The sequence below is a fragment of the Bos mutus genome, chromosome 17 (assembly GCF_027580195.1).
Source record: "Bos mutus isolate GX-2022 chromosome 17, NWIPB_WYAK_1.1, whole genome shotgun sequence".
In the NCBI taxonomy this organism is placed as follows: Eukaryota; Metazoa; Chordata; class Mammalia; order Artiodactyla; family Bovidae; genus Bos; species Bos mutus.
The window spans coordinates 9194712-9213028 of record NC_091633.1 but is presented as its reverse complement, the minus strand read 5'-3'; the positions used below and the strand labels follow the sequence as shown (position 1 = coordinate 9213028).

The following is an 18317-nucleotide window of genomic DNA, read 5'->3' as shown; positions in this document are numbered from 1 at the left end:
AGTCTGTATAAAGTTCCTGAGATGCACCCCACCCGGTTCACGGTCTCTCCCCAACACTGGCCCTGATTCTGGCATACAGCAGGCACTTGCTAAGTGCAGACCCTCAGTGCTGCCCAGGAACCTCCCTTAGTGGAAGTGGCCGAGCCCCCTGCCTGCCTGGGGACCCTGAGACCCATGTGGGACAAGGCGCTGGGCCACCCTGCAGCCTCTACAGGACTCTCCGTTTGCTTTAATGGCTTTGAAATCTTTTCCTTCCCTAAGAGGAAAAGTTCTTTCTGTTGAGAATCTGTCGTCCTCTCAAAGCAGAGGCTAGGCAGTTTTGCCAGCGACAAAAACAGTGACCGCCATTGCTGTCACATCCTAGCAGTGACCCTTGTTCCTATTTAGTCAAACCAGTGAGCATTTGCTGGGTGCCCTGAGCACCCTGCTTTCTCTTCCTACTCCCCTTTTTCCTGCCAGGCAGGCCCGCAGGCTTTCAATCAGCCAGTACGTTCCCCCAATTTTTCTTTTCTTGTGGTAAAACACACGTAACGGAATTTGCTTTCGTAAGCCATTTGTGTGTACAGTTCGGTGGCGTGAAGATCATTCATACTGTTGTACCCGCATCACTGTTGCAGGAACGGGGGACCCCTTCCAGGGCCCGGGGGTGGGCTCTTGTCTAGCGCTCAGAAATGAATTGTCCGAGGAGACACACGTGCTGATGAAGCAAGAGACTTTACTGGGGAGGGGCACCCTGGGTGGAGAGCAGCAGGGTAAGGGAGCCCAGGAGGACCGCTCTGCCCCATGGCATGCAGTCTCAGGTTTTATGGTGATGGGGTTAGCTTCTAGGTTGTCTTTGGCCAATCGTTCCGACTCAGGGCCCTTCCTGGTGGTGCACACAGAGCTTAGCTAGGATGGATTCCAGTGGGAAGGATTCTGGGAGGTCAGCAGGACAGATGGACTGGAGTCTCCGCTCTCCTTTTGACCTTTCCTGAATTCTTCTGGTTGGTGGTGGCTTGTCAGTTCCATGTTCCTTACCAGGACCTCCCGTCATAAGATAACTCACGCAGGTGGTTACTGCAGTGCCCATCACTACCATCCATCTCCAGAACTCTTGTCATCTTACAAAACTGAAAGTCTATACCCATTAAACTCCCACCCCCTCCAGCTCAACCAACCAGTATCTTAAAAGAACCTACTAAGTACCAGAGGCTTGTCCAGCAAACAAGACAGACATGGTCCTTGCCTCGTGGAAACTGATACCCATTGTTCAGATGAGAATACCGGGGCACTGAGAGGGAGAGGCTCTTGCTCACGGCCCCTACCTCATCAGCGGCAAAGCAGAGTTTGAACTCACAGTGGGCACAGGGGCCAAGATCCAGCCTCCCGGCCCAAGATGAGTCACTTCCTTGTATGGGGCCTCAGTGGGCCAGTCTGTGAAATGGGGGTCAGGAGGGAGTAGGGTTAGCCATATTGACGCGGAGGGCTCCTGCCTCTTCCCCCTCACTCCGGAGAAGATCAAACATTATCCCTGACCCTACCGCCTCCAGTCCCCTCCAGCACCCTCCTAAGCCCGCCAGGCTCCTCTGTCCATGGGATTCTCCAGGCAAGAACACTGGCACGGGTAGCCATGCTCTTCTCCAGGGGATCTTCCTGACCCAGGCATTGAACCCAGGTCTCCTGCATTGCAGGCAGATTCTTTACCATCTGAGCCTCTAGGGAAGCCCCCAGCATCCTCCTACTGAATTATCCTTTTTTTTTTTTTATTAATATTTGCTTATTTATCTGGCTGTGCCAGGTCTCAGTTGTGGCATGTGGCATCTAGTTCCCCAAGCAGGGATTGAACCCGGCTCCCCTGCATTGGGAACGCAGAGGCTTAGCTCCCAGGCCACTAGGGAAGCCCCTCTTTTTCTTTCTTTTAAGAAGAGGCTTTCTCCAGAAATGGGCTCCAGACTAGATATGCCCAGGACTCCTCTGCATCCCGCCCTGACCCACCCCCAGCCCGGAAGGCCCCAAACAGAAGGGCTTTTCCTCCTCAGGGAGGTATAAGGGGCCCTCTGTTTACATTCCTCACTGCCAGATAACTGCCTGCCTGCCCTGTTTAAGATCCTGGAAGCCCAGAGGAGAGATTCCTCTCTCTCAAATCCTCAGGGACAGAGCTTTGGCGAGGTCACGGTTCCTTCCAAGCCCCCATCTCCCATCTGTAAAATGGGCATAGCAATCCCCGCCGCACAGCCTGGGGGGAGGAAGGTTTACTTGACACCCTCCACCCCCACTCCCACCTCTTGCTCAGTAAGTTCTTTACTAAGGTTTCTTTTTTGGTAATTGTTTCAGACTGGCAGTTTGCATTTTCTTTTATTTCTGTTTGTTTTGGCTGCGAGGCGTGCAGGACTTTAGTCCCCTGACCAGGGGCTTCCCATGTGGCACTAGTGGTAAAGAACCCACCTGCCAATGCAGGAGACATAAGAGACTTGGGTTCAGTCCTGGGTTGGGAAGATCCCTTGGAAGAGTAAATGGCAACCCACTCCAGTATTCTTGTCTGGAGAATTCCATGGACAGAGGAGCTGGTCAGGCTACAGTCCATAGGGTCTCAAAGAGTCGTACCTGACTGAAGCATGTATGCCCGACCAGGGAGCGAACCCGTGCCCCCTGCAGTGGAAGCACAGGGTCTTAACCACTGGACCACCAGGGAAGTCCTCGACCAGTGGTTTGAACACAGCACTTCCATTAAGATTGTCTCTCCAACAATTCTCAAATTCCACTTTCTGGCTGCTGGACCAGCGCACCCTGGCAGCTATTTCTGCTTGCAAGCTGTTGAGGAAGGACCCACCCCACCATCTTCCCAATGTGGGAGTCAGCTCAGTTTAGAGAAAAGAATAACAATAAAAAGGGTTAAGGCTGTTCTTCGGCCTCTGCATGGACCTGTGCCCTCAGCCTCTTCACTGTGATGTGAGGGGAAACCGAGGCAGAGTAGGGACTGGCTGCTCAGCTGGTGAGTCACAGAGCCAGGGCTTGGGCTCCGGGAGTCTGGCTAGAGGAGTCGAGCCAGTCCTGGCAGAAGTGAGCTGCCTGTCCATGAGGGTATTCAAGTGTCTGGGGTAGAAAGTGGGACTGCGCGGTGGGGCTCACCTTCTCCATAAAAGAACACTGGTTGGTGGCCTACTCAGTCCAGGCTCTGTGCTAGGCGCTGGGTAAAGAGGTGAGGTTCAAAGGCGCTCGCGTTGGTTTAGTCCCGGATGGTTCTGTCTGTAACACAGGTGCCTCCGCTGCTGGAAGTCTGGAGCTACCCAAAGGCCGGGACCTAGTGCACACTGTCTCTGAATTGACTGCTGAATGAGCGGAAGCGTGGAGGAATCGGCGACAAGCCCATTACCAGATGGGGCAGCAGTCCCGGGCTGACGAATTCAGGAGCCGGTGGTCTCAGGATTCCCGCCAGAGGCACCCCACGCCCCCCACGAAGCGCCTGCCCCTGTACCTGGGGTGATGACGCCCGTTTTCCAGGTGAGGAAACTGAGGCCCCGCTTCCGCCCCCCACTCCCCGCGCCCTTCCCGCAGGGGCGCGGGTCCCAGGCGCGGGGTAGGCTTGGTGCCTCGCCTCCGGGGCGGGCGGCGTGGGCGGGGTGCAGCCCGGGGGGTGCAGCCCGGGGGCGGCGCGCGCGGTGGAACCTGAGCTCGGGGAGGAGGGACGCGGCGGCTCCGGGCGGGCGCGGGGCGGGCTGCCGGGATTCAGGAAGCGCCGCGCTCCCGGCCGCCGGCGCCCGCCGAGCCCTCTCGGAGGTGAGTGGGGTCTGGGCCTTCGGGGCGGGGACCCCCGGGAGAGACGGCACAGCCAAGGACCCCGCGAACCCCCAGGTACGTCTTGGAGGCTGCGGAGTGCCAGCCTGGGGCGCGGGATCCGTGGGGGTCCTTTGGGCTGGGCACCACCTCTCTGGGCTTCCCTTTCCCTACCTGCCAAGTGGGCGCTAACCTCGGCTCCCGGCTCCGGGAATGCAGGCCTGGGGGAGGGAGGTACCCGCTCCCCCGGAGATCCAAGCCCAGGAACCAAACACAGGAGGCCTTGCAGCCCACCTCGCGGTCACCTCCTTTTTGGTGGGCTTGGAAGAGGGAGTTGGGTGCCTGGGGGTTTGCCTTCAATCTCCAGGAAGGGTTGGGAGTCTGCAGCTTCCAAAGATCATTTCTTCATTACTGAGCCCCAGAGAGAGGGCTCGTCTCCCAGGAGGCAGGAAGATCTCTAATCTCCCCTCCAGCTCTGCCGGGACACCCTGGGAGGTCTCTGAGAACTGGGAGAGACCGCCTACCCTCCCACATGCCTGGCGGTTTCCAACCATGGACACCCTTGCCTGGCCCAGCACCAGCCGGTTTCCTCCATCCGTTCTCCCTATTTTGCAGATGAGGAAACTGAGGCCCAGGTCAGGGATATAGCCAAGGGGAATTTAAAGCCAGGGCTGTCCAGCTCCAATGTCCTCCCTGCATGGAGCCCAGGGGCTGTCGTGGAAGTCGCCAAGGAGAGGGTGGACTTATGGCCACGGAGTGTCTAGAACCAAGGACTTCTGCTGGGGGGTGGAGGTGGGGCGTGATCTCGGACACTGAGACCCTCTGGAGGGTTTGAGCTTTGCCCCTTTATCATAGGGGCAAGGATGGGGTCACTGGGTGAGGAGATGGCCTCTTAAGAGAGGTCAGGTATGAGGGTCAAGCGTGGATTGTCTGTGAGGTTAAAAGTGGGGCCTGTGTGGGTCTGAACCCTCACTTGGCCACCTGCTTCTGTGTGATCTCGGGCTACTTCTTTAGCTGTCTGAGAGACAGACAGCTCATCTAGAAAATGGGGGTGGGCTGAGGGCGCCCCTGGGCTGAAGCAAGGACAGCCGACCTGCGAGGGGCCCCACACTGCCTGGAGCCCAGCCTAAGGATATGAGGTTTGCGCTGGTGGTTGTTGCCCCAACATCTTCTCAACGGAGGGGGTGAAATGTGAAGTGTGAAAGTCATTCAATTGTGTCTGACTCTTTGGGACGCTATAGACTGCAGCTCACCAGTCTCCTCTGTCCATGGAATTCTCCAGGCCGGAATACTGGAGTGGGTAGCCATTCCCTTCTCCAGAGAATCTTCCCAACCCAGGGATTGAACCCAGGTCTCCCGCATCACAGGCAGATTCTTTACCAGTTGAGCCCCCTGGGAAGCCCAATGGAGGGGGTGAAAAAGGTAATTGGCCTTTTCCACATTTATCTAGATCATTCTATTTGAACGGTGGTGGGAGCCAGAAAGGCCAGGGACCCCTTTCCCCACTTCTATTGGTAAACCGGAGCGGGGAGGGGCTCCTAAGACAAACGACAAATGAGTCCTGGGCCAGTCAGGTTCACACTTGTATTAATAGAAGCAGGGTGGGGTCATTTCCAAGTGGAGTTTCCCCAGGTTTAGAGAATGGGCGCCTGAGGAAGAAGTGTGTGAGAGACTAGTAAAGACGCCTCGAATCCCCCAAGCGAAATCCAGACCAGATGCCTTCTATCCAGCCTGGGCTGTGGACTCCCCTCCCACCTCATCAGCTGTGCAGGTGTGAGCTGGGCCTCAGCCATTTCCTCCTCTGTCCATCAAAACCCCCTTGCAAAGCTGCCCTGGGCCAGCCCTCGACTGGGCACTGAGGCGTCAGACCCCCGCCTAGCCCCAGCCTGGGTGAGGGGGTCGGTGAACTGTGTGGTTCAAGAGAGCCCGTGGGATGGGAGGGAGGGCTGCCTCCTCCCCCGCAGCTGTCTCCCTGACCCTGGCATTGCCCTCAGGCAACACCCACACCAGCCCCAAGAGCACCCAGCCAGGGAGCGTGTGTGCTCCGGATGGCTGGGGCTCAGGGGAGCGGGCTGTGGGTGGGATTGTGATGATCGGGAACCCGGAAGGGCTTGATCAAGGTGGCCTTGGAGGCTCACCTGAAGGAGTAAATGCAGATGCTGGGGGAAAGGGTATTCAGGTAAAGACCTGACTTCTACTCGTCACCAGGTGGTGAAACTAGCAGAGCTGAGACGTTGTCCCGTTTGTCTGGAGCGTGACACGAACAGGAAGGACAAGGGATCAGACAGGCAGTGGGCTGGGTCAGACCCAGAAACCCTGCAAGTCCAGCCTGGGAGGGCCACGCCGGATGTGTGGTCTGGAAAGGCCCTTGGAGTCGGGGCTGGGTGGGGAGGCCGGTCCCCAGGCGGAGAAGTCATCCAGCCAGAGGTGTGAGGCCCCAGGTAGGGGCTGGCACCCCCAGTAGGCGGCTGGAAGATGGAGGGAAAGCACTATGCAAGCCTTGATCTCAGGGCGCCTGGCACATGGTGCGCAATTAACCCCACTTGCACAGTTGAGTGCCCGAACACAGCATTTTGAGAGGGCCAGAGTCCTTTGAGGTCCTTCATGTGTCCCTGGGAGGGAGGCGGCCACATGGACAGCGGGCGGCTCTACACCTCCCAGGCCCTCAACCTGCTATGTGCCTCAGTTTCCCCCATTCGACTCTAGGAAAAACATTCCAGGCCCCTCCTCAGTTCACGGGGGAACCCAAGGACCAGCTCCTCCTGACTCACGCAGGATCTGGGGAGCCGAGGGAACATTTCCTGCCAGCAGGCCCTCTGGAATGCTCCGTATTGCCAGGTTGGGGCGGAATTCACCTGTTAAAGATTAATTCAGACCTCTCAAGAAGCCTGTGGTCCTGAGACCCGCAGCTGCCACTCTGAACTCTGGGTGCAAGGTTCTGTCTGGCTTCAGCCAAGCATAGGCTGCGTTAGCAGTCATTATGATGACAGTGAGCATTTACTGAGCACTTACTGTGTGCCAGACACTGAGCCCGAGACTAAGTACATTTGGATGCGAAGCTAGGATGATACCCATTTTTGAGAGGGAGGAATTGAGGTCAGGATGCTAAAGTTGCTGGCCCACCTGAGGAGGGCCAGAACTAAGGTCTGAACTCCATTTATCTGACTGTGAATCAGTGCCTAGGAATTTCCGTGGTGGTCCAGTGGCTGAGACTCCGCACTCCCAGTGCAGGGAGCCCAGGTTCGATTCCTGGTCAGGGAACTAGATCCCGCATGCCGCCACTAAGACACAGTGCAGCCAAATCAATAAAAGTAGATACATATAAAATCCATGTCCCTTAACTTCCAAGGTGGCCTGTCCCCATTTGTCTAGATCTGGGGTCATGGGAAGATAGTCTGCAGTTTAGAGGTAAGAGCCTGAACTGTTTAGACAGGCCCGGACTTAACTCCTGTGCCTGCTGCCTTCTCCCCAGGGGAGCTCAGGCACGTCACCATACCTTTGAGTCTCAGTTTCCTCGTCTGCCAAATGGGGCTGTCAGTCCCCTCTCTGCAAGGACAGTCCAGAGCACACGGAGGGGGTTCCGAGCACCGTCTGCTTCCTCATCCTGTCCCCCAGCCTGTTCCAGGGCGCGTTTTCCTGCAGCTCATCCCTCCGAGAGCCCCTCTGTGCCAGGAAGGCGGGAGCAAGGGGCAAAGCTGGACTTGCACTTGGACAAGAGATGCTGCCTTTGCAGCTCGGAAGTGCTTACAGGCCTTGGCTGAGCGCCAGGGCCGTCAGAGTTTCCCACTTTCCTGACTTAGTGCTTACATGAGGGCTGGAGCCTAGCTACCTGGTTCACACCCCAAGTCTCAGGAAGTTCCCTCACTCCTGGGGCCTCAGTTTCCTCACCTGTAAAATGGGGTGACGACTGTGCAGGCTTTGTTGGGGTGGTCGTGGACAGTCTCCAGAGCAGCACAGGCTGTTCAGCATGTAACCAGTGTTTATTGCCTGATGGCCTATTGCCTTGATGGGGTCGCAGCATCACCCGCACTGGAGTTGGGCAGGGCAGGAATGCTGAGTCCCATTTTACAGCAGAGGAAACCGAGGCTCAGAGAGAGCAGCAATTTGCCAAGGGATGCCCTGCCGGCTTATGGAAGAGCTGGACCTGAAAGCTAGGTCCCAGTGACCCCTAGGGTCCCTGAAAAGCCCAGTGGCTGGCCCAACTTCCTTCCCAGAAAGCCACTGGGACTGTCCGGTCCTAGAGTCTGACCCACTTCCGTTCACATCCCAGCTCAGCCACTCGCTGCTGTGTGACTTCAGGAAGTGGCTTAACCTCTCTGTTCCTGGGGCTGCCACCTCTGGGGTTTGCAGGAGGTCACAGCAAAGCAGTTGAGGGGGATTTGGATCCTTCTGGCTGCCCACTCCTGCCCCGGCCTGGGCTCCCCCTGCCTCAGGTGCCCTGGAGTTCCCTTGAGCTGTCACCCTGGCCAAGCAGGAATGAGGAAGGGAGGCCAGGCCCTCGCTTTCACTGTGACTCCGATTTCCTTCCCACCTCTGAGCCCCGTCCTGGTCATCGGCTTCCCCCTTCTGCCCTTCTGGCTGTGTGACCTCAGGCCGGTCACGCCATCTCTCTGAGCTTGTTTCCTCATCAGTGACAGTCACAGACGGCACACCAGGGGCATTGGAGGCCCTCACAGGTCTGCTCCAGATGAGATCAGAGGGCGGGAAAGGCTCGGGAAGGAGGTGGTGGTGTGGGGGCAGACAGGAGGGCCATTGACCAAATGGGAGTGCGCTTATTTTTCTTTGGGTGGTGAGTAACGGCCATCCCTCCCGCCCCTGCCCTGCCCACCCGCAGCACAAAGAGCTCCTCAGTCTCACCGGATGCCAGTTTTTCCCCGAGGGTGGAGTGGCCTGGCTTCCACCTCACTGACCAGGAAGGCTGACCACCTTCTGGGACGGCTCGTCAAGGGTGTGTATGGAGCAGGCACTTCCAGTGCGTGTCCCCAATGAGCCCTCCAGGTTCAGGGGAGACCCCGGCGGCCAAAGGGCCCACAGATCTCGGACGGGGACCAGCTGGCCTGGTTCACTCCTGTCCCTGTGCCCCGTGGCAGAGAGGAGGGACTCAGGAATACCTGTGGATAGAGCAGACAGATGAAGCAAGGAAGGACCGAGTGACTCAACAGACAGATCAGCCAGGTGGGGGCATCAGGAAAACCCGCCTGCTCAGATTCAGACAGGGACTCAGGCAAGAGTCCTGGCCTGCCTGAGCCTCAGTCTCCTCATCTGCAAAATGGACACATGGTAGCTGTTGCCATCGCCGTCGCGGGAGGATGTTGAACATCGTAGGTCAGAGAGCCCAGCACGCAGCAGGCGCTCAGTACATTATCTGTTCAAGGATGGGAAGGAGGGGGTGTCCAGCTGGTTAGTTGGGCAGAGGTGCAGCTGTGAAGGGCTGTCTGTCCTGTGGAGAAGGACTTAGCTGCGATTCCTTTCATTTATATCTCTGCATTCATCCATTTGGTCATTCATTTGGCAAGTATGTCTTGGGCAGCTGCGATGTGCCAGGCCCTGTTCTAGGCCCCAGGAACTCGGGTGACTGTAACAGAAGAGGCCCCCGCTCTCCTAGAACTGGCATCCAAGTTCCCAACATCTGGGACAGTGTTTTATGAGCCTCCCTCTTGACACCCACAGTCCCAGGCAACCCAGTGGTGGGTGCTGTGATTAGCTGCTCTTAGAAGTGAGGCGACTTCCCTGCTGGTCCAGTGGCTAAGATTCTGTCCTTCCAATGCAGGGGGGTCATGGGTTCGATCCCTGGTTGGGGAACTAAGATTCCCACATGCTGTGCTGTGCAGCCAAACAAAACAAAACAAAACAAAATTAGAAATAAGGAAACTGAGTCTCAGAGAGGTGACAATCTGCCTGGGGTCACACAGCTACTAAGCAGCAAAGGCACAATGAAAACTACAAGTCTGTTCTGGCCCACCCCGAGACTTCCAAGGGGCGTGGCATTTAGAAAAGTGACCCCAAGGAGAGGGCTTCATACACTCTAAAGGCATGAACTCAAATGGGCTTAAAAGCAGGTGGTTGGAATCCCAACCACATTCCCCTCCTGTGGAGTTGTGACCTCAGCTGGGTCTCCTGGTCTCTCCGAGCCTCAGTTTGCTCATCTGTGAAATGGGGCTGAGAGGTCAGTGCAAGCGTGCTCAGCACACGATGGGTGTTGGATAAATGTCAGCCCCTCCCCTCCATTCTCTCCAGTCATAGTTTATTCCCTTGAGAATGGAAATGATAATAACTTCTAGAGTTATTTTTTTGGATTAAAACAGAAGGTGTATGTGATATATACCAGAGGGCTGTGGGCACTGCTAACGTGGGCATTCAAGCAGTTAGCCAGAGACACAGCCTCCTGTTGGTGTAGGCTGCAGGTAAGGCGGGCCGGGGCAGCAAGAGGATCTTGAACCTGGTTTTCTGCTGCCTGGGGCACCCTTCCCTGGCTCCTGCCTGGCCCATTCATTCCATGGTGTCTGCTCTCTTCTCTGAATTTTGCCCAGGGGTGTGAGATGGAGGGGTGGGTGTTGGTCTGCATGGGTGGATGTCCTGCCTCCTCGGGGCCTCAGTCTCCCAGCTGGGTAATGGGACAGTGATGCAGGAGAGATGGGGACGAGGAGGGGAGAAAAGGCTTTCAGAAGGCGAGGTCTCCGAGCAGAATCACGAGTTTTGGCTTTGGACCTGGGATGTCTGTGTCCCAGAGCTGCTTCCGCCCTGCCCTCTCTGGGCTCTGTCTCTCTAGCTGTTAATTGAAGAAATAAAAGGCAGCTGCCATTGTTAACACTTACCACGCACCAGGCACTGGCTTAAACTTGTGAATTATCAATTCAGTCCATCATCTTCCATGATCATTCAGTCCTCATGGCAGCCTTTTGGTGTAAGAGCTATCATTTTATTTTTTCATTCAAAGCGTGAACGCAGAGTCCAACCAGTAACTATAAAGCAAATATGTGAGTTTATCCTTCCCACATGGCAGTGATCATTTCCCCCGTTTTACAGATGAGGAAGCTGAAGCCCAGAGAGAAGTGACTTGCTCCCGGCCACCCTGTCAGGAAGTGGCTGGTGGGGAAGAGAACACAGGTGGGGTGGTTTCTAAGGCTGCAGAATCCTCCCTTGGCCAGGGGTGGGAGGTGTAGTCTCTGTGGCTGTGACTGTCCTCTTGTAGAGGGGCTGGGCTAGAGAGACGGGGCTTCCATATTCCATGCTACCTGGGCTGGGTAGCATCGTGCTCTGAGCAGGGCTAGGTTAGAGGGATGGGAGGGGGCGAGACCTCGGGAGAAGGAGCCAGAGCCTCCTGGGACAGAACCTTCATGTCCTCGAGTCCCCCGCTGTGCACCAGTCCCTGTGCTGCCCCCTCTATGAGCATCTAAGCTCACGACATCTCCTTGTCAAAACAAGGAAACTGAGGCTGGGGAGGGGACGTGACTTTTCCGAGGTCATCAAGCTGCAAAGGGTTTCTGTGATGTAACTCACATGCAACTCACTCTTTCAGTGTGTGCAATTTAGTGGTTTTGTAGAATGTTCAGGGTTTTAGAGACGACACCACTGTCTAACCCCAGTACATTTTCATCATCCCCAAAATGAACCCCATCCCCACTAGGTCACTGTCCCCCCACTCCCCCCAGCTCCTGGCAGCTGTCCCTCTGCTTCTTTTCGATGGACGTGCCTGTTCTGGACATTTCCTGTACATGGGATCCTATCACACTTCACCTTCTGTCTTGCTCGGAGTGTGCTCTTAACCCATTCAGCCGCACCACCTCCCGGTGCTTCCCACCCTGGGGCCGGGGACCTTGGAAGCGAATGGGGGGCCCTGAGAGCTCAGAGGGATCCTTGTGTGTCCTGTCGGAATCCCTCCGGCCAAGGACTTGCAGAATGACCGAGTGAGGTCGTGGTCACATCAGCCTTGCCCTTTGTGGGGCCTGGTGAGTCACCCCAGCCCTGCCCCTCTTGGGTGGGGGGGACCCAACGGGACACTGGGGCTCTGTCTGCCCTGGACAAGCAACCACTGTGCAGCAGACAGGAAGCAGGCAGGGCCGAGACCTGCTGGGTAAATACGGGCTGGCTGGGGAAGGTGCCCTGTGTGGCGTGATGCCCCCTGCTGCTCCCACCCACTGGGCCGGGGGAGCCTCAGCAGCCTGGCCAGGGAGCCAAGCTCCCAGTGGCGGCTGCTCTGAGGTGGCTGCCAGCATCCCAGGCTCTGGGCCCAGCTGCTTGGCCCTCCTGGCTGTCACACCTTCCTTGATCCTCAGTTTGTCTGTTTATCCATCTTCTGATAAAGATACTGCAGTGACACCGATGCTGCCGACAGCAACCGTCTCCTGCTGGGTGTGTATTCCTTGCCTTCCCTGGTAGCTCAGCGGGTAAAGAATCCACCTGTCCTGGGTTGGGAAGATCCCCTGGAGAAAGGATCGGCTACCCACTCCAGTATTCTTGGGCTTCCCTGGTGGCTCAGATGGTCAAGAATCTGCCTGTAACGCAGGAGACCTGGGTTCAATCCCTGGATGGGGAAGATCCCCTGGAGGAGGGCATGGCAACCCACTCCGATATTCTTGCCTGAAGAATCCCCACGGACAGAAGAGCCTGGCGGGCTACAGTCCGTGGGGTCGCCAAGAGTCGGACGCGGCTGAGTGCAGCACGGCGCTCCCTACCTGGCGCTAGGATCAGTGCTTTACACACTGTCTTATTTGACTCTGTCAACCACCCCAGGGCAGGCGCTGCGGCCATCACCGTTTACAGGTGAGAAAACAGGCACAGGAAGGCCGGGTGACTTGCCCTGGGTCACACAGCTGGTGAGTGGGCAGTTTGCCTCTGGGGCCCGTGGTCCCCACCACCCACCCTGAACCACTCTCCCTCCACCCCCATCATCCGTCCTTTTCTTCTCACGTCCCCTGGTCCTGGTAAAGTATTCACTGAGGGGACTTCCCTGGCAGTCCAGTGGTCAGGACTCCACACTTGCAGTGTGCAGGGCATGGGTTTGATCCCTGGTCAGGGAACTAAGATCCCACATACCCCACAGTGTGGCTCAAATAAAAAAATAATAAAGTATCCACTAAAGGCGCAGGTCCTGGGGCCGTGTGAGTCCCAGACCTGGTTCCACATCTAAGGAGCTGGGCAACCCTGTAAGGGTGACTCTACCTCTCTGAGCCTCCGTTTCCTTACCTGGCGGGTGGGGAGGTGGATAGAGCTGGCGTTTTCTCTCTCAGTGCCAGCAAGCCTTGGGCTCTGTCCTCCTAGGCCCTTCCCCACCCACGCCATCCCTCCAGGATTGATCTAGAATGATAGGCTAGTCCAGGTTACTGCAGGAAGTGGGGGACCCCACAGCTGGGGCAGAGAGCCACAGGATGGAGGGAGCAGTCTGTCTGGGAGCCCAGAACCTCTGCCTGATCTGCCTGCCTCCCCCCACCTTCCGCCCGCCCACTCACCCATCTCGTCTCTCTTCATTCCTGTCTTCTCCCAATACCTCAGGCTGCCCGGTCCTTAGTGCCCCCTGCTGTCTCCCGGCCCCACACCCCGGACCTTGCTGTCTCCTCTGCTCTTTTATCTGTGGCACGTGTCAAGCCCTCCTCCTCGCTGCCTCTTCCTGGGCCCGTCAGGATCAATCAGTGCCACTTCCTCCTGCCTGTCTCCTTTCAGAACTTCAGTGGACCTTGCCTGACTGTTTAAGCAAGCAGATATTTACTGGTGCCTTGGCATAACGCTGAATGCCGGGGAGACAGCCAGCACAGAATAGTCCCTCTTTCATGGAGCTCACACTCCAGAGGAGAAGAGAGAAAATGAATGAAAGGGTGATATAAGCAAAGGTCAAAGTTTAATCACGAGAAGTGCCGTAAAGGGAGGCCCAGTTTGCTGTAAGAGTGAGCACAAGGAGCTGGTTTAGAATGGGGTGGGGTGGGGTGGGGCAGGGGGAGGAAGGCCTCTCAGAGGAAGTGCTGGTTAAGATGACACCCAGAGAAAGGGAGCCAGTGGAGGAAGACCAGCCCAGGCAAAGGCCCGGAGCAGGTCAGCCATCTGGTCCCCTCCTAGACTGAGTTCCCCGAGTTTCCACTCTTCTCTGCTTCCTCGGTGCCCTGCACACACTTGGCACTCAGCAGATGCCTGTTGGCGTGCATCGGTCCCAGCTCCCTGGCATTCCTCCCCCTGGGGTGGAGCAGCCCCTGCACGCCTGAACTTGCCCCAGATCTAAGCAGCTTTCCTCGCTCACGTAATCAGGAGGATGGGATTTGACAAGGACGTGCCAGGGTTTCCATGAGCTCAGGCAAAGCCCTGGGGTAACAGCGAGGGTGGGCCCCTTCTTCTGCCAGAAGAAAGGTGCGGGGTATGGAGCCAAAGCCCTCCAGCCCACCCCTGCTGCACCCGGGATTGCCAGGGAGAAGCACCTGCCGTTCATGCGGTCTTGCGGTTTGCTGTTCGTTGAGGGCTTACTGTGTGCCAGGTGCTTGACTCAGTTCCTATAATCCTCAGGGTGACCCACTTAAGTCCCCCGGGGCAAGTGAGGCCTGCGAGGCTCAGAGAGGCCAAGTGACTAGCTCAGGCTCACCTGGTTAATGAGCAGTAGGGTCTGGGCACCAACCCCGATCAGTCTGACGTCAACATGCACGTTCTTTCCCAGACCCACCAGCTCCCACCAGGTGCACCCTCCTCTGTCGGGCCAGGGAGTGTGGATTTAGCTGCCCTGACCGAGTCCTCAGGGCCATCAGAGCCAAATGCGTGACCTTCAGCCATGTTTCTGGAGAGCTTGGGGTCTGACCCGGGCAGAGAGGAAGACCTGGGGACCCTGGCTCAGCCCTGTATCTCCTGATCTCCTCGTCCTGCACCCGTGAATTCACCGCTCCCAAGCCCTTCCTGTCTAACCAGCTCTCATCCCCAGACATACCTCAGCTTCTTGCTCTGTCTGGCTATTTGCTCTGTTTTCTCACCAGGTCAGCCCCAGGAGGGCAGGAGTTCTTTGTCTTGCTCACATCTGTGCCCCCAAGACCTGGCACATGATAGATTCTCAGGAAACACTTGTTGAGTAAATACATGGGTGAATGGCTTCCAGTCCTGTTCTTTGGGCCCTGGGATTCAGACGCGTCCATCCTGCCACAATTACTATCTGTGTGTGGACTGCTGCCTAGTATATATTATGATGTGGGTGTGTGTGTTAGTGACTCAGTGGTGTTCAACTCTTTGTGACCCCATGGGACGGTAGCCCACCAAGCTCCTCTGTCCATGGGATTTCCCAGGCAAGAATGCTGGAGTGGGGTTGCCATTCTCTTCTCCAGGGGATCTTCCCAACCCAGGGATTGAACCCAGGTCTCCTGCATTGCAGGTGGATTCTTTACCATCTGAGACCCCTGGGAAGCCTATATATGTGTGTGTGTGTGTGTATATATAGATAGGTTTGCTTAAAAACGTTTGAAATCCGCCACAGTAAATGAATGCAGTGGTCACACAGCCTGTGGGGACGTCCACACTTGGCGTAAATGTCCTTCGTTGAGCCCCTGATACGCTCCTGGTGCCAGCTGGGCGCTGCCCCCTGCAGAGGCATTCCCAGGGGCTCACAGTAGGCACACGCATGCGCATGAGCACAGGGGGAAAAGAGAGGAGGAAACATACACGATATTTACACGCAGAGGAGAGTCAGGAGGACTCTCAGCCTCCCTGTCCTGGCTGGCACCCCTCCTTCCCCCTAAGTCTGGCACGGATTTGGAATGTGTAATAACAGCCTACAGGGCAAATGAGAACAGGGAGTGATCTCGATCCCCAACCACAGAGAACGCCAGTGTTTGGGGAGGGGACTGCCACAGAGCAGGCTGTGTGTGTCCGCTTGTGAACAGGCGTGTACGTGCACGCTGGTGTCTGTACACACTTGGGTTGTGCGCTGTGGAGGGAGTCCAAAGTCCAGTTCTTCAAGGTCACCCACTCTGTGTGGCGTCATCTCAGCGGCCTCAGTTTTCTCAGCTGTGAAATGGGAGCATTGCAACTTTGCTCACCAGGCCCTAGCGGATTAACTGAGGGAGAGGCTGGGAGGACTTGGTGAATGTTAATAAGGACTGTGAATGCATGGCTGTAGGACCACCCCGTGCGTGTACCTGGGGAGGGTGGGTATGCTGGGATTGTATCATAATGGTGATGATGATTCAAGTATTTGTCAAGGGGCCTCCCTGGTTAAGATGCTTAACCGGGTGCTTCCACTGCAGTGGTCAGGGAACTAAGATGCTGCACAGTGTGGCCAGAAAATAGACAAAAATACAAAAAACATTTGTCAGGTGCTTATTAGGGGCCCAAGAGACACCTGACCTGCCCATTAACCTATAGGATAGAAGCTGTTTTGCAACTCTTATTTTGTATGCAGGGAAACTGAGGCTCAGAGAGGTTAGCATGGGCTGATGGTAATAATCCTCTCGAGGGGCCATTGTGCACCTTGAACAAGATACTCTAAGGGTTTGGTGTGGCACCCGGCCCCCAGGCCATGCTGTCAACTGAGGGGTTAGGGTAGCCCAGCCTCCACAGCCAACTGCCTGGGTTTGAGTCCTGGTTTTGTCACTAAGCACTTCCCTGGTTGCTCAGATGGTAAAGAAGTTGCCTGCAATGCAGGAGTGCTATGCTGTGCTTAGTTGCTCAATCAGGTCCAACTCTTCGCGACCCCATGGTCTGTAGCCCTCCAGGCTCCTCTATCCATGGCGATTCTCCAGGCAAGAATACTGGAGAATACTGCAGTGGGTTGCCATCCCCTCCTCTAGGGGATTTTCCCAACCCAGGGATCAAACCCAGGTCTCCCACATTGCAGGCAGATTCTTTACCATCTGAGCCACTAGGGAAGCCCAAGAGTACTGGAGTAGGTAGCAGCCTATCCCTTCTCCAGGAGAACTTCCCAACCCAGGAATCGAACCAGGGTCTCCTGCATTGCAGGCAGATTCTTTACCAGCTGAGCTACCAGGGAAGCCCTGCAATGCGGGAGATATCCAGGTTCAGTCCTTGAGTTGGGACGATTCCCTTGGAGAAGAAATGGCTACCCACTGCAGTATTCTTGCCTGGAGAATTCCATGGACAGAGGAGCCTGGCGGGCTACAGTCCATGGGGTCACAAAGAGTCAGACATAACTGAGTGACTGACACTTTTACTTTTCACTTTCACTTTTTCTGGCACTCACCTGCAATGTGCCCTCAGGCAAGTCACTTAACCTCTCAGAGCCTCAGTTTTCCTCATCTGTGAAAGTATTACAGGAGTACCTACCTCCAGAGGTAGATCTCTCAACCTCAGCACTGTTTTCTGGCCGGGTAGTTCCTTGTGGCAGGCACGGTCCTATGCCTTGTAGGGTGTCTGGCGCTACCCCTGGCCTTGACTCACTAGATGCCATTAGCCTTCTCTCCTCTGCACAGTGTGACAGCCAAGCATGTTTCTGGATATTGCCCAGTGTCCCTGGGGACCCGAGGCGCCCTGGCTGAGAACCACTGGTCTAGGGTTCCAGGGAGGACCAGGCAAAAGCATGTGTGTGAAGCACTTGGGCCCTCAAGAGCCCCATGATCATGGTGATGATGGGGTTTAGTTCATAATTATCGCTTCACCATAATTAATACGCTGACATTGATCCCTGTTTGCCTTGTCAAGGATGCTGGCAGTGAGTGAGTGACTGAGCGGGGATTTGAACCTGGGGCTGGCTGACTCCAGACCCCCTGTTGTGGAGCCCCAGAAACCCTGGATGCTGTCTGAGCTGAGATTTCTTAGGGGAGGGGGTACAGGCATGGTGGGGGCTGGAGGGGCTGCCTCATCTGGCCCCCACCTTGGGTGGAGGGTGTCTGGAACCCCGTGGGGACCTGGGAGGGGGTGCAGTAATTAAGAAGTATGTGCCTAAACTCCTTCTCTTCCCCTGACCCTGGGGTCCCCTCTGAGGTGAGCAGGACTGTGCCTGGGGAAGTCTAATCTCCCCCTTAGTGCCTGCACCCTGGTGGACAGCCCTCCCTGCCTCAACATACCCTCATTCCTGCATCACAGAGCTGGGATGCAGGGGGCAGCCCCTAGGGGGTCTCCATTACCCGCCTGGCAGGTGGATTGGAACTAATGTCTCCTGACTCATACTAGGCGCCGGCACCTAGTGCATGCTTCAAATTCTTGAAGGCACTTGGCATCTCCCAAGCTTTAGGAGGTGTTGTGGTTACCCTGGTTTTACAGGTGGGGAACTGAGAGGAAGTGATTTGCCCAAGATCTCACAGCTGCTGACTAACCAGGGCCCAGAGGGGAACCGGGTAAAACCGATTTCAGCACCTGTGCACCTAGCCCTTCCTTCCCTCTGTGATTGTGCTCATCGACAGCCCCCAGGTTAATCCCAGGGTCAACACTGGACATGCCCGATCTCATTTAATTCCTCCTGCAAATGTATGAGAAAGCTACTACTATTGTACCCATTTTATAGATAAGGAGACTGAGGCTTGGGACACTCTCTCAAGGTCATGCTACACGGAAATAGCTTAGCTGGGATTAGAACCCAGGCTGGGAAAAGTCTAAAGTCCAGGCTCTGCCTCCCCATTTGTGCCCAGAGTGGGGCCCGTCCGAGGCAG

General features: G+C 56.2%; 1 protein-coding gene across 1 annotated transcript in view; it reads left to right on the top strand.

Moving 5' to 3' along the window:
• Nucleotides 1-3726: 3726 nt before the first annotated feature.
• Nucleotides 3727-18317, top strand: part of TRPV4 (transient receptor potential cation channel subfamily V member 4) — a 37209-nt gene continuing 22618 nt past the window's right edge. The window contains 1 exon segment of the mRNA XM_070385994.1: nt 3727-3831. The gene's annotated coding sequence lies outside the window, so the exon portion shown is untranslated.